General features: G+C 38.7%; 2 long non-coding RNA genes across 2 annotated transcripts in view; one reads left to right on the top strand and one right to left on the bottom strand.

The window, feature by feature from the left end:
• Positions 1–2,384: 2,384 nt before the first annotated feature.
• Positions 2,385–6,677, bottom strand: LOC106857721 (uncharacterized). The gene is made up of 2 exons (XR_015803150.1): positions 6,464–6,677; positions 2,385–4,351 (listed from the first exon to the last, which is right to left on the bottom strand). It is a non-coding gene; the product is annotated as an uncharacterized LOC106857721 (long non-coding RNA).
• Positions 6,678–6,862: 185 nt separating this feature from the next.
• LOC148223944 (uncharacterized) overlaps positions 6,863–11,227 on the top strand; it is a 32,343-nt gene continuing 27,978 nt past the window's right edge. The window contains exon 1 of the long non-coding RNA XR_015803554.1: positions 6,863–7,233. This is a non-coding gene — a long non-coding RNA (uncharacterized LOC148223944). The remainder of the gene's footprint in view (positions 7,234–11,227) is intronic.

Here is an 11,227-nt window from a genome sequence, read left to right as displayed (position 1 = left end):
TTTTACCAATAGTCTGAAATCCCATAAATGCTCTAGTGGAGACAATATAATATTTCATCACCTGCCAAAATGAAAATGTATGCATTGTTTGAAAATGAATTGAGTGACTTGTAAAATTTTTAAAGAATATTTCCGATACTTCCTTGAAGTAAAATTTTCCTTTGGATCGATAAATTAAAACATTTCATTTATATAAACATGTGTTGTTATTAACCAGTTTTTATTAATCATATTAAGTAAGATTAAATTGGTTCTAGAAGTAGAGCAATCTGTCGCTTGAAAATAGTGACACTATTTTTGATACTAAGTAATTGTATTTGTAAAGTTGCTCAATGTTTTCTAGAATTTTTTTCTGAAAATCATGGGGACAGACTGCTAAATATTTGTGTTTTGTTTCCTAAAAAAAGCAAATTAGACCAATACAAATATATTTCTGCAAGGTAGGTAGGAATCGAATGCTTTTAAAGCAGGTTCTACGCCCAGACTAAAAGGGCATTTTTTGTAGTTGGATATAATTTCCACAAAGTATTCAGGAAGAAGCGCCTGACATATCTCTAGCATCCAGAACATTGAAGAGATTTATATTTTGAGTATGCTAAAGCACACACCTAGTGCATCTTCCTGCCTGTAATCCTGCACTCATAAGATTCTGGACAATATGAAAGTGCCTCTTTTCCTGCTGCTGATAATGGAAGATGGAGATGAACAAACCTCTTCAGGAGCAACTGGGAATGTGCTGACTTAATCCTTAATGAGAATGGTAAGAATGTTTTTCTTGTGCAATCTTATCATTAGACTGTCATCAGTAGTCAAGACAACAATATAATCCTGTTAGAGGTAGTCAAGATTATGGCCTTTCTTGGTTCATTTAGATTCACTTCACTACTGATGTTTGGCCTGAAGGAAGGGTTATTTCAGTGTCTCCAGATGGCAGAGTGTCTGCCAACCTGCAGAACACAAGCTCAAACAACTCCTTGTGCATGGAGTTCAGCTTGACTCTTCATTATGCAAAGAGGAGGCCTCTAAATTACAGTTTCATGGTTCACTTTTCCAGCAGAAAGGTGGGAGCTGTTTCCTGACCACGTGTAAATATGTCTCTGGTGAAGGTCTGCATCTGGATTCCCACTGTGGTTGATATGAAGGTATTCATCTCAGATCTAAAGAAGGTCTGAACATGCATGCCCAAACATTACTCACAATTGCACAATATCTCTACAAGATCTCTGTAAAACCCTAAATTCAGATGAGAGGTGTGACTCCCTCTTACAGCATTTACAATTTTCACTGTGAGAAAGTTCCTGCAGGCTTGAGATAAGACTGAAGGCCTCATTTCTTATGATAACCTGATCTGTTTGACCTTTTTATTTTAATTTCTAGTTGTTTTTTGTGTTGTAGGAAAGAGTTATAAAGACAGGCACTGACTCTGCAGATGTAGGAGCAAAAATGAGTGTTTTGGAAGACATGAGGACTGAGAGTGAAACCTGAGAAAAACTTCTGTTGTTCTTTTTGCTGGCCTAGTTGTGTTTAACCAGAGGGGAAAAGAATTGATATAAGAAACAGGCAGGAACTAGCCCCAGCTGCTGTCTGTCTTTCCCATGAATACCCAAAACTCATGAGCTTTTTTGTGAAAGTCTCCCTCACATGTTTATTTTGTCCAGCCTTTTTTTCCCCCAGCAGATGTTAAAACCAGTCTCTTGCTTGCAAGAAGTTTTGCTTTGATGATTCATTGTAGTCTGAAACAAATTTCCAAATCAGCTATTAGATAAGCAAAGAGTAAAGCAGTGTTCAGAGTAAAGCAGTTTCAGAGCATATAACTGACAGAATAATAACCTGGCTTGTAATAACCTTGTAATCTAAGGTTAGGTGCTGGAGTTTCACCTACTAAGCTAAATATTCGCAATCTCTTTCTGACTTAGGTGTCCAAACTGTAGATATATCTTTTCTTTCTCAATGAACTTTTCATCCTTTTACTGACATTAGTTCTTCTTTTTATTCAATTAACCCAGAAACAAAGCTTCTGGCAAGGCGAGTCAGCTGTTGTCTGCTGAAAGGAGACATACAAATCTTGTCACATAGCTTTTATTTCGATGGTCAGGAACCCTCAGGCCTGCTATTAAGGCAACTTAGGCTTGTGTGGAACTTTGCTGTCTCCTGCACACTCTGAAATAAGATTACATGATGGAGAAGATCAATTTACTGAGAACATTTAAGCTCAGAATATTAAGCTTTTTGTGCAATCACATCTCCTCTCTAGCTGTGTGGCAGAAAAGCTAGCCACAAGATCCTTGACAAATTAGATATTACCACATCTAACTGTGTATATTTAAGCTTATCAAACTGAATCGTTGCATTGTGACTGTGCTCTTACAGAGACAAGGACTCCATTTAATAAATGCAGTGCCATTTAATAGTAATTAATCACCCAACTAAAATGTCACATTAAGGTCAAAGAGACCAGGAGACAAAAAGAAGAGAACATAAAATTCAGCTGACAAACATAGGAAAAGAGAATATAGAGCCAAAGAAAGTTCTGGGACATTGGCACTGGTAAAACATTTAATCCAAACTTCTTTACTTTCCATTCAGCTCAGAAATAATCACATTCACTTGGTTCAAAGCAAGGTCATTTTTGTAACTTTTAAATGAAATTTCCTCATTGCGTGTGCAGTGACAGCCCATTCCAAGCTTGGAATTGTTGAAGCATTTTACGGATGTTGTGTTCTCAGTATTTGCTGTTTCCTTCCTCCCTGTTTCTCTCCTTTTTTCTTTGCTAATATGACATTCTTCATTTTTGTGGAATTTTCCTCAACATGTCCTGAACGCAAGCACCCTAGAAAATCTCAAGTTTTTGTAGTTTACAGTGCAGAATTTGATTTTGCATTACGGCTGTGTAGTGCTTTAGCTTTTGTCATAGTTTAATCATTCAGCAGCAATAAGACTAAAAAGAACTTATTCAGTTAAATAAGAGTATTATTTGTGTTCAATGTTCCTATGAACAGAAACTCTACATAGAAGTTCTGTTTCAGAGTAAGCATATTTGCCATCTGCAGAAGCAAATATATATGGAGTTCCTTATACTAAAAGTGAGGTATTGTAGAAAGGGAAAAACTCCATTGTTAATTCCACTTCACAGTTGTGTTAATCAATTTTAATGTAGATGTATGAACAGGTTTATACATGTGGCCTTATGTGTATATGGTTGCATTATTTCTCAGTGTCCTTCTTTTTCTTTTACTTTCTTTTATAAAATATAGAAGCAAGCAATCACTATCCACTTTTAAAACAGGTATTTTGAGAGGCTAAGTATACTGGTTTCTGTGCATGAAGAAATGAACTTGTAAAATTCAGTCAGGGATGAAAATATGTTATTGTCAGTGGACGTTACAAAATTCAGACAAATGGCTTCTAAATAGACTGTTTTTTAAAAGCATCTATCATTTCTCCTTCCTGTTCCAGAATTCTCAGTTTTATGTCCAAGGATTTTTGTATTAGCATTGTGAAAAAGAGTAATTCTTCAAAATTACTCTACATTTGGCAAGATCTGTCTTCAAACTTCTGCGTCAGTCCAAAGAATTTTGGCCTTTCCAAAGGTTAAATATTATCTTTGAAAATTGTGTAATTCTGGCTTCATCAGGAAATGTCTCAATTTTCTATAATAACCTTTTCTTTCCTTACCTTTAATGTCAAAAAGTTCACATCAAACTCATGATATTGAAATATTAGGCACTAATTTCTCATGCTTAGATGCATGATGAATATTAACTTGGTACTGGTCCTGACTCTGACACATCCGGAGACACATTTTCATGTGTGAAGTGACATCATAGTTTGTGGTGCTGGCTATCATACATTGACATACATTTTAGTTTTTAATGAAGGTTTTGATGATGCAAAACTCCAGAGTTCTGGCGTTAACATCTGAATTACCTTTGCAGGTTTTGTAGATGAAAAACTACCATTCTCTTTCAGTTGTCTATGTTTGTGACCATTTCTGGAAGAACACGGTTCACTGTATTATCACTGAGCTTCTGGGACAATCCTATAGACATGACCCCATTTCTTACACAGCCTTGACTGTCCTCCAAGAAAAGCGTGTTTGACAGCATAGGTTAAAATATTATCTTGTTTATTTCGTAAGCCAGTGGTTTCCAGACTGTGGTCTGCATTCCAACCTAGTGGGCTGTCTTTAGTGGTGATTGGTCTGTGGTCTGCAGAAGATCTTGTGGTTAGCTGGGCCTCCATTAGGAAGAAAATTTTCTGGCTAGTAGCACAGCCTCTTCCTGAATGTGTGATCTGTAGCTCCTGGAACACAATATGGTCCTACCTTAGACTTCTTGCATGTATGAATAAGCTGTAGAGGAAAAAAGTGATAGGGACATGTTCTCATGAAACATGTGAATGAGTGAGAGGAATTCAAGTCACCTGGACAATCTGGACACTAGAGATTCATGACATTGGGTGGTCACATCTAAAATATATTTTGACTTCTTTTGCTTTTTTTAAAATTTAAAATAACTTTAAAAACCCATCTTAGAGTCAATTCCATCATGTGGAATGGTGCAAGACACCAACAGATATCATAGGCAGATTGTTTTTCCAAACCTAGTTTGTGCTGTGTTTGAGCAAATTAACAGCTGGCCACATAGCAATTGGTAGCTGTAGTAGTAAGTGATTTCCCTTTCTAAGGCTATTTTCAGCAACTAGAGGAAAGCCAGTCATTTTTACAAGTACAATTCACATCTTATAGGAGAGGTAGTTTGGAAACTTTTAACTAAAGTAGAAAATTCACCAACATTTCCAACTTTCTGTTCTGGTTCTGCTCTGTTTTCATTTCTTCCCTTGGTATCCCTACAATGGCACTCTCCCTCTACCTGCACTTGTATCTTGCATTCATCCTTTCATACACTCTGGCTTTGGCCCTTCTCTTTTTCTTTGATTTCAACTTTGGTTTCTGGCTTTGGTTCCCTTCTCACCCTCTTTCCTGCCCTCTCTCATCTTTGCAACTCCTATAAACTTGCTGCATTTCCAAATATGCCTTCTACTTGTCCTGGCTATGCAGGCCATTTCTTTTACTCCATTGCCTCTCTGCCTGGAGTGCCCTGAGAGTGGAAGGGCTTTGCTCTGATCTCTGTCCTTTCCAGAGACCTCTTTCTTGCTATCTGTTCCTTCAAAAAACTCCTTGTTCAGCTCCTTGTAGCTCTAGATTGCAACATGCTCTTCTGACAGACTTCTTGGGGACTAACTCATACTTGTATGTACACTCCAAGCATGTACATGAGCTTTTGTGAAGACTTTTGGTTAAATATAGGTATAAGTATGTTGCTGTTGCTTTGGTAACCTTGTCAAAGTACACTGCTAAACAAACAAGTACACAAAGAAGATAATATCTTTCTCTATATCCCAGGTATTTGAAACACATTTAGAAATGTTTCTTTGTGAAAAAGAGTTAGCAGTCAAAACTTCCATCATAAAAGATCCTTTTTTTTTTTTCCCCAGAAGGTTTGGCTCCAATACATATAACACTGTTCAGTGTGTACATTTGCATTTTTTTTGCACAACAGTATGGGTGCAACGTTGTGTCTTCATTTTCCACTTGCAATTTGCTTGTGTTCAGCACATGATTTTCCATGGAGTTGTTGCTAGAAGATGGAGTTTTCCAAACCCAAAGAAATATGGAATAGTTTGTTGTCTAAATTAAATGCTATAGCTTGACTCACTATAGCTAAAGGACAGAAAAAAAAATGAATACTTAAAAAATAAATTTAAGTTTAGTTACAAAAAACCCACAAGTCTTGTGCTAATGTCTGTCAAACCTACCTGCATTTGACACTCCTTTGACAGTGACATAAACCCACCACTACAGTTGCCTCACTTTAAACTCCTAAGAAATTACTTGCTGCAGTGTATCTCAAGGGAGAAATAAATCACTGATCTAAATGCTAATTTCATCCTCACCAAGTGTTTGCATGAGGCTGATTATGCCAGTGTAGTCCTATACTACAGAAACTGGGGGCTCCCTTATCCAAACTCATAGTCTCCACAGGAGTGAGGCCCAGTTGAAATGGGTTTTGTTTTATGAGCTGAACTTAATGCAAATGTAACTGTGGCACAATGAATTGGGACAAATACTTTTAAAATCCCTACACATATAGAAACCTATGTGTAAAACAGGGAAAGAAGCCTGCTGGCTTTGGGGGGGTGGGGGGAGAGGAGTGAATATGCCCTTGATACAGTCCTCTCCTGAGCCTTGGGGGATGCTGGTGCCTTTGGAAGGATAGCTCCCATGATGAGGCTCACAAGGTGTCAAAGCAAACACTGTACATTATGTATGCATATATATATATATGTGTGTGTAAAGGCTGTACATTCTGGCAGCAAAATGGAGGAAGCAGGCTGTGCTGATGAAGTCCCTTTTTTCCCAAAATACTTGCCTGCTTCCTGAGCAATGCCATAAGGAGCTTACCTTGTTGAGGATCCCTCACCCCCTCAAGGGGACAGCATTCCCCAGCCTGTGCCTGTGCTGCTACATGCTGGGTGTCTTTTATTTGTTTTCTTTCCTGGTGATACCACCTCTCTTGGGGCAGACGCTTTAGTGAGATGGATCACACTCAGGTAACTGGCAGTTCAAGGAAGTCCTTCCCCGGGTTGTTTACAGCAAGGCGTTTTAGAGCAGCCATTTAGCTCCCACCCTGTCCCACCCCGCTGACCAGCTGTAAGTGTAAAGGCCGCCAGTGGGCCTGCAGGTCGCTGATAATCTAAACCCCCATTTGGCAGGCAAGGAAGCCAGAATGATAAGGATGTTGATTTATGTTTTATCTGTCACTACATTTTCAGTAAAGTTGGGCAGCGAGCCTTAACGAAACGAAGGCTGTTATCACCTCTCCTTAGCCCTTTAAGTGCAGCAGGCTCTTTGGTGTCTCTCGCTGAATGCCGCTTTGTTAATTGCGACGGTAAACAGGACACAGCGCTGACCATCGCCGTGTTTTGCTCAGGCGGCACTTACCACAAAACCACTGGATTTAGGAAAGGAGCCTGAGTCCAGGGGGAGTCACACACCAAAGAGAGTTCGTAGAAGTACTCAGCATTTCCTGGACTTGCTTCTATCGTTTAAAATGTATTGCATACCTTGAAGTGAATGTAATGGCTGGCTTAATTGGAGATAACTTCACTGAAGTGGCCGTAGTTGCCATTTATGTCAGCGGTGAATGTGCCCTTTAACGCTGCGCCCCTCAGGTATGGCTGTTCAACGTAGGAAAAACCTGACAGCATTCATTACCGGTGAAATAAATGTTGGGAATTATATGTGTGATTAGGTACCATTTTCCCCTCATTTTGGATATGTGAGCGTTATTTTTCTGAAAGCATTGTAAGATTTTACACATTATATTTAATGGCAAACACATTTTTAGTTTTGTGAAGCACCACATGCATTTTGGGGCCAGTAGAAGTGCCCACAGAGAAGAGGGTGGAAAGAGCAGGAGAGAAATGCAAGCAGTAAAATATTAAAGTATACTGGCAAAACCAGAACACGGAAAATCTGAAAAAAATCCACCCTTAGCAATTCTTGTTACATCTTATGCAGTGTTAAAAATACAGATTTTTCTTTTCCTTTGTCCCGCTTTGATTTCTTTTTCTTTTTTTCTTCTTTCTCTCCCTCTCCCCAAATATTTCATCTTACCTTTCAAGTCTGTCATGATATTTCTTTCTAAACAAATCTAGAAAGAGAAAAAGGAGTTAGTTCCTGCTCAAGGTCAGTGGGAACTTCGCCATTGACTTTAAATAGGTCCAGAAGCGGGCCCAACAGAGCATTTTATAGCTTCCTTTATTTATCTTAGGTTTTATTTTGAGGAATATGTCTTTTGTATGACTGCATTATTTCCACAGTGAACACCATAATGTTGGCCTCATATACATTATTATATACACACGTACTGAAAAAAACATTATTGATAGTTATGTTCTTTTAAACAAGAGCAAAAGACAGCTATGAAAGTACAGCACAAGGATGCTTTTATGGTGCAGATTCCCTAAGTCTGTCTGTGCTGCTACTCCATACCAATTGTCAAGAAATCTGTTGATTACTGAGAAACAGGTGATTAAAAAGAAGTAATTAATGCTTCAGACTAAGAAGCCAGGCCTGGAGTTCATTAGGTTTTGTAAATGATGTCCATAGCTGATCTGTTCTTCCTGAGAGAAATGGTAGAATGAATCACTGTTTGCCAACTGGAATACAGCAGGAACTGTACTGCAATGCTTGAGCTTAGTATCTCCAGGCTAATGGGCCAAGGATAACAATACAAGGTTTGGCAGAAATCTGGCTGATAACCAGGGATATCAGCTGATACCAGGGATATGGCTGATAATCAGGGATATCGTGGAGCACGGTGGCCATTTGTTACACAAGATTCAGATGAACAAATGATGGAAGGGACTGTTTCTGTTTTTTGTTGATGACAGTTATGAATTCTGAGTTCTTTGCAAGGCTGTCTCCAAGGAATTACCAAAGGGCCATCTCATGCATAGAGATAATTTATCACAATTACAAATGTACTGTATTAAAACCATACCAACAATGTAAGTACAAGAAAGAAACGAAGATGGTTTTGCTGTAAAAGTGGCTGCTGCCATGAATTAGAACCACCAGCCTCTCTCTGTCTTGTCAAAAAATAAGGTAGACTCCCAGCTGGATAAAAGCTTCAGCTCACAGAGATCTGGCAATGAGGATGGATCAAAGGCATATTTTTCTCTCACAGTCATTATGAGAGATCCTCTGGATCAGCTGTACTTAGGACAGGCTAGCCTGAGAGTGCAGCACCTCTTTCACCCAAGCTAAAAAGGCCAGCTGAACTGTGCGGGTGTGCTGCAGGAACCAGAAAATGTCATTGTTGAGTCCATTCCCTTCAGCTAGCTGAAGTTAAAAATCAATTTTCCTTCCAGCTAGTGTAGTTATGTTACTTGAAGGGAAGCTTTGATGCTGCTGGGTTTGTATTCCACAATAAGTGACAGCAGCTGTCTGGAGAACATATAACCTATTTACTTCTGGTTGTCACGGAAAGAAATCTACTGCTAGGCAAAACAGAAGCATTTGTGAAAACTCATGGGTGAGGAGAGGCCACAGAGCTTACAGCAACTGAAGTCCTTTCCTCTGAACAGAGGCACACAGACAGTGCCCAGCACGCAGGGTGAAATACCAGCTCATGCCAACATACACAGTGGGATTGGTGCTTGCACCCAGAAAACATTTCTGAGGATGGAAGAAACCTGTAGCCATTAGTTACCACAAAAATATACTGTTGGACACCAATTGTCACTCTAGCAACCTCAAGAGAAGAAATTGTTTGCTGAATGAGCAGCCCTGGCTGCATCATAACAGTCTAGTGTATTCATTGGACTGGAGCTGAGTAAGAAATTTTATCAATATTATCTATTTTTTAAATTTATAAATTTCCCACAAGCCAACACAGCTGATCTACAGCATATTTGCTTTCCCAGGTATTTGCTGAAAGCTTTCTGCAAACATATCTTCAGTGCTCATAATAAATTTGCCTGCTTGCATAACTTTCCAGTGTTCTTATTATTTATCTGCAGCAGAACAAATAAATCTCTAAGGATTTGGATCTTATAAAAATATATAATGTGGAAATGCCATATGTTCTTGCACCAGCTCTGGTGTCTGTTTTTTCAAGCTTTCCTACCATTAAACAGAATAATCATGGAAAATGGATTGAGAAAGGGTGTCAATAACACAGAAATAAACCCAGTATTTTTTTCAACTTATTATCCAGGAACAGTTTTGGGCCACTTTCCCAATTCTTATTAAAAATAATAAAAAAAAAGAGAGAAAAAGAAGTCCTCTCATCCATTTAGGAGTTATATCACTTTAAAAGTTGCTATATTCCATTACACAGTCCCCCACCCACTTGTTTGCCCAAATAGTTTGCTACTAGATGGATCTAGAGCAGCTGCCTTGCCCCAGAACAGCTGCTGGTGCTCTATATTTGCAGCTTCCTCTTGCTCTCTGATACTCCATAAAACTGTTTATATTCCCTGTAAAAGTATTTTCATTCCATTTGCGTAGTGACCATGCACCACAAATATTCTCTTTACCACTAACAATCACGAAATGAAAATGTTTACAAAACTTTATTTAGTGCCAGTACCTAATAAACTATAGAAATGCTCTGAAGTGAATGTGTGCATGCAATGTGTGTATGTATGTATGAATGAAGTATTTACCTAATTTTTCTGTGCAGCAGAGAGGTGGTGATGTACTTTTACTAGCACTACTCCAAGATTGCATGCATTTGGTGTCTACTGCCTGGTTTTATAACTCTTTGAAGCTTATTTATGGTCTGTGGAAGAACTGACATGTGAACTAAGCTAACTATTTTTGCAGCTTTTTTTTGAGCCTTGGCCATATCTATTTAAGATCATGTGTTTATGCCACATCAATGCAAACTTGTTGTTTTTCCTACCTCAGATTGGGTATTTGAGCTAGTTTGTCCTGCACTGCTTTGATGCTACCTATCATAAACCATTTTCACTTCTCTTCCTGCATTGCTGTAACCTGATGTGTTCTGAAAGAGAAATGGTCCCACAGCTTTTATTAAGGTGACATATTCGAAAATATTTGATTCAATATTAGGAGGGCAATTGTTTGCCTTTGAAGGAACTCTGCCTCATAAGAGCGAATCACAGTGTGTTTTAGTTCATTGAATTAATTGCTGCTACCCCAAGATTCTGAGTTTGCTCTTCTGTTTGCAGCTGGCTTGTCTTTCTCAGATGATACACAGAGTGGCTGAGCAACACTTGGTTGCTTTCATCCATTCCTTTGCTACTTTCATTTGGTATCTCACACACAGTATGTATCTCCAATGCCAAATCCTCTTTATCAAGCTCACAAAAACAGGCTGTGATGTGTTGCCAGCAGGAACAAAGTGCAATGGTGTAAAGTCTTGGAAGGGAAAGCTTTGCTTCTGCACAGAAAGTACTCATACCCAGCAGCAGCAGGATTTGCTCTCTAGCTGATCTGCTTTCAATGCAGGGCAGGATTTAGGCAGAACCACCACAGTACCCTGTCTCTCTGAACTCCAGGGACTGAGAAATGGATACTTTACCTATTGTTTTGGGTATTTTTAAAGCATGTAGCTTTGCTTAGAATATTTAATGCTTTTCTTGTGTTCCTGAAATCCATGACTACTGCCAGCATAGTAGCTGTATTTCTTTT

This window comes from Sturnus vulgaris, chromosome 4 (genome assembly GCF_052056855.1).
Source record: "Sturnus vulgaris isolate bStuVul1 chromosome 4, bStuVul1.hap1, whole genome shotgun sequence".
Lineage (NCBI taxonomy): Eukaryota > Metazoa > Chordata > Aves > Passeriformes > Sturnidae > Sturnus > Sturnus vulgaris.
Note: the sequence above shows the minus strand (reverse complement) of the source record. Positions and strands in the feature narration are given on the sequence as shown.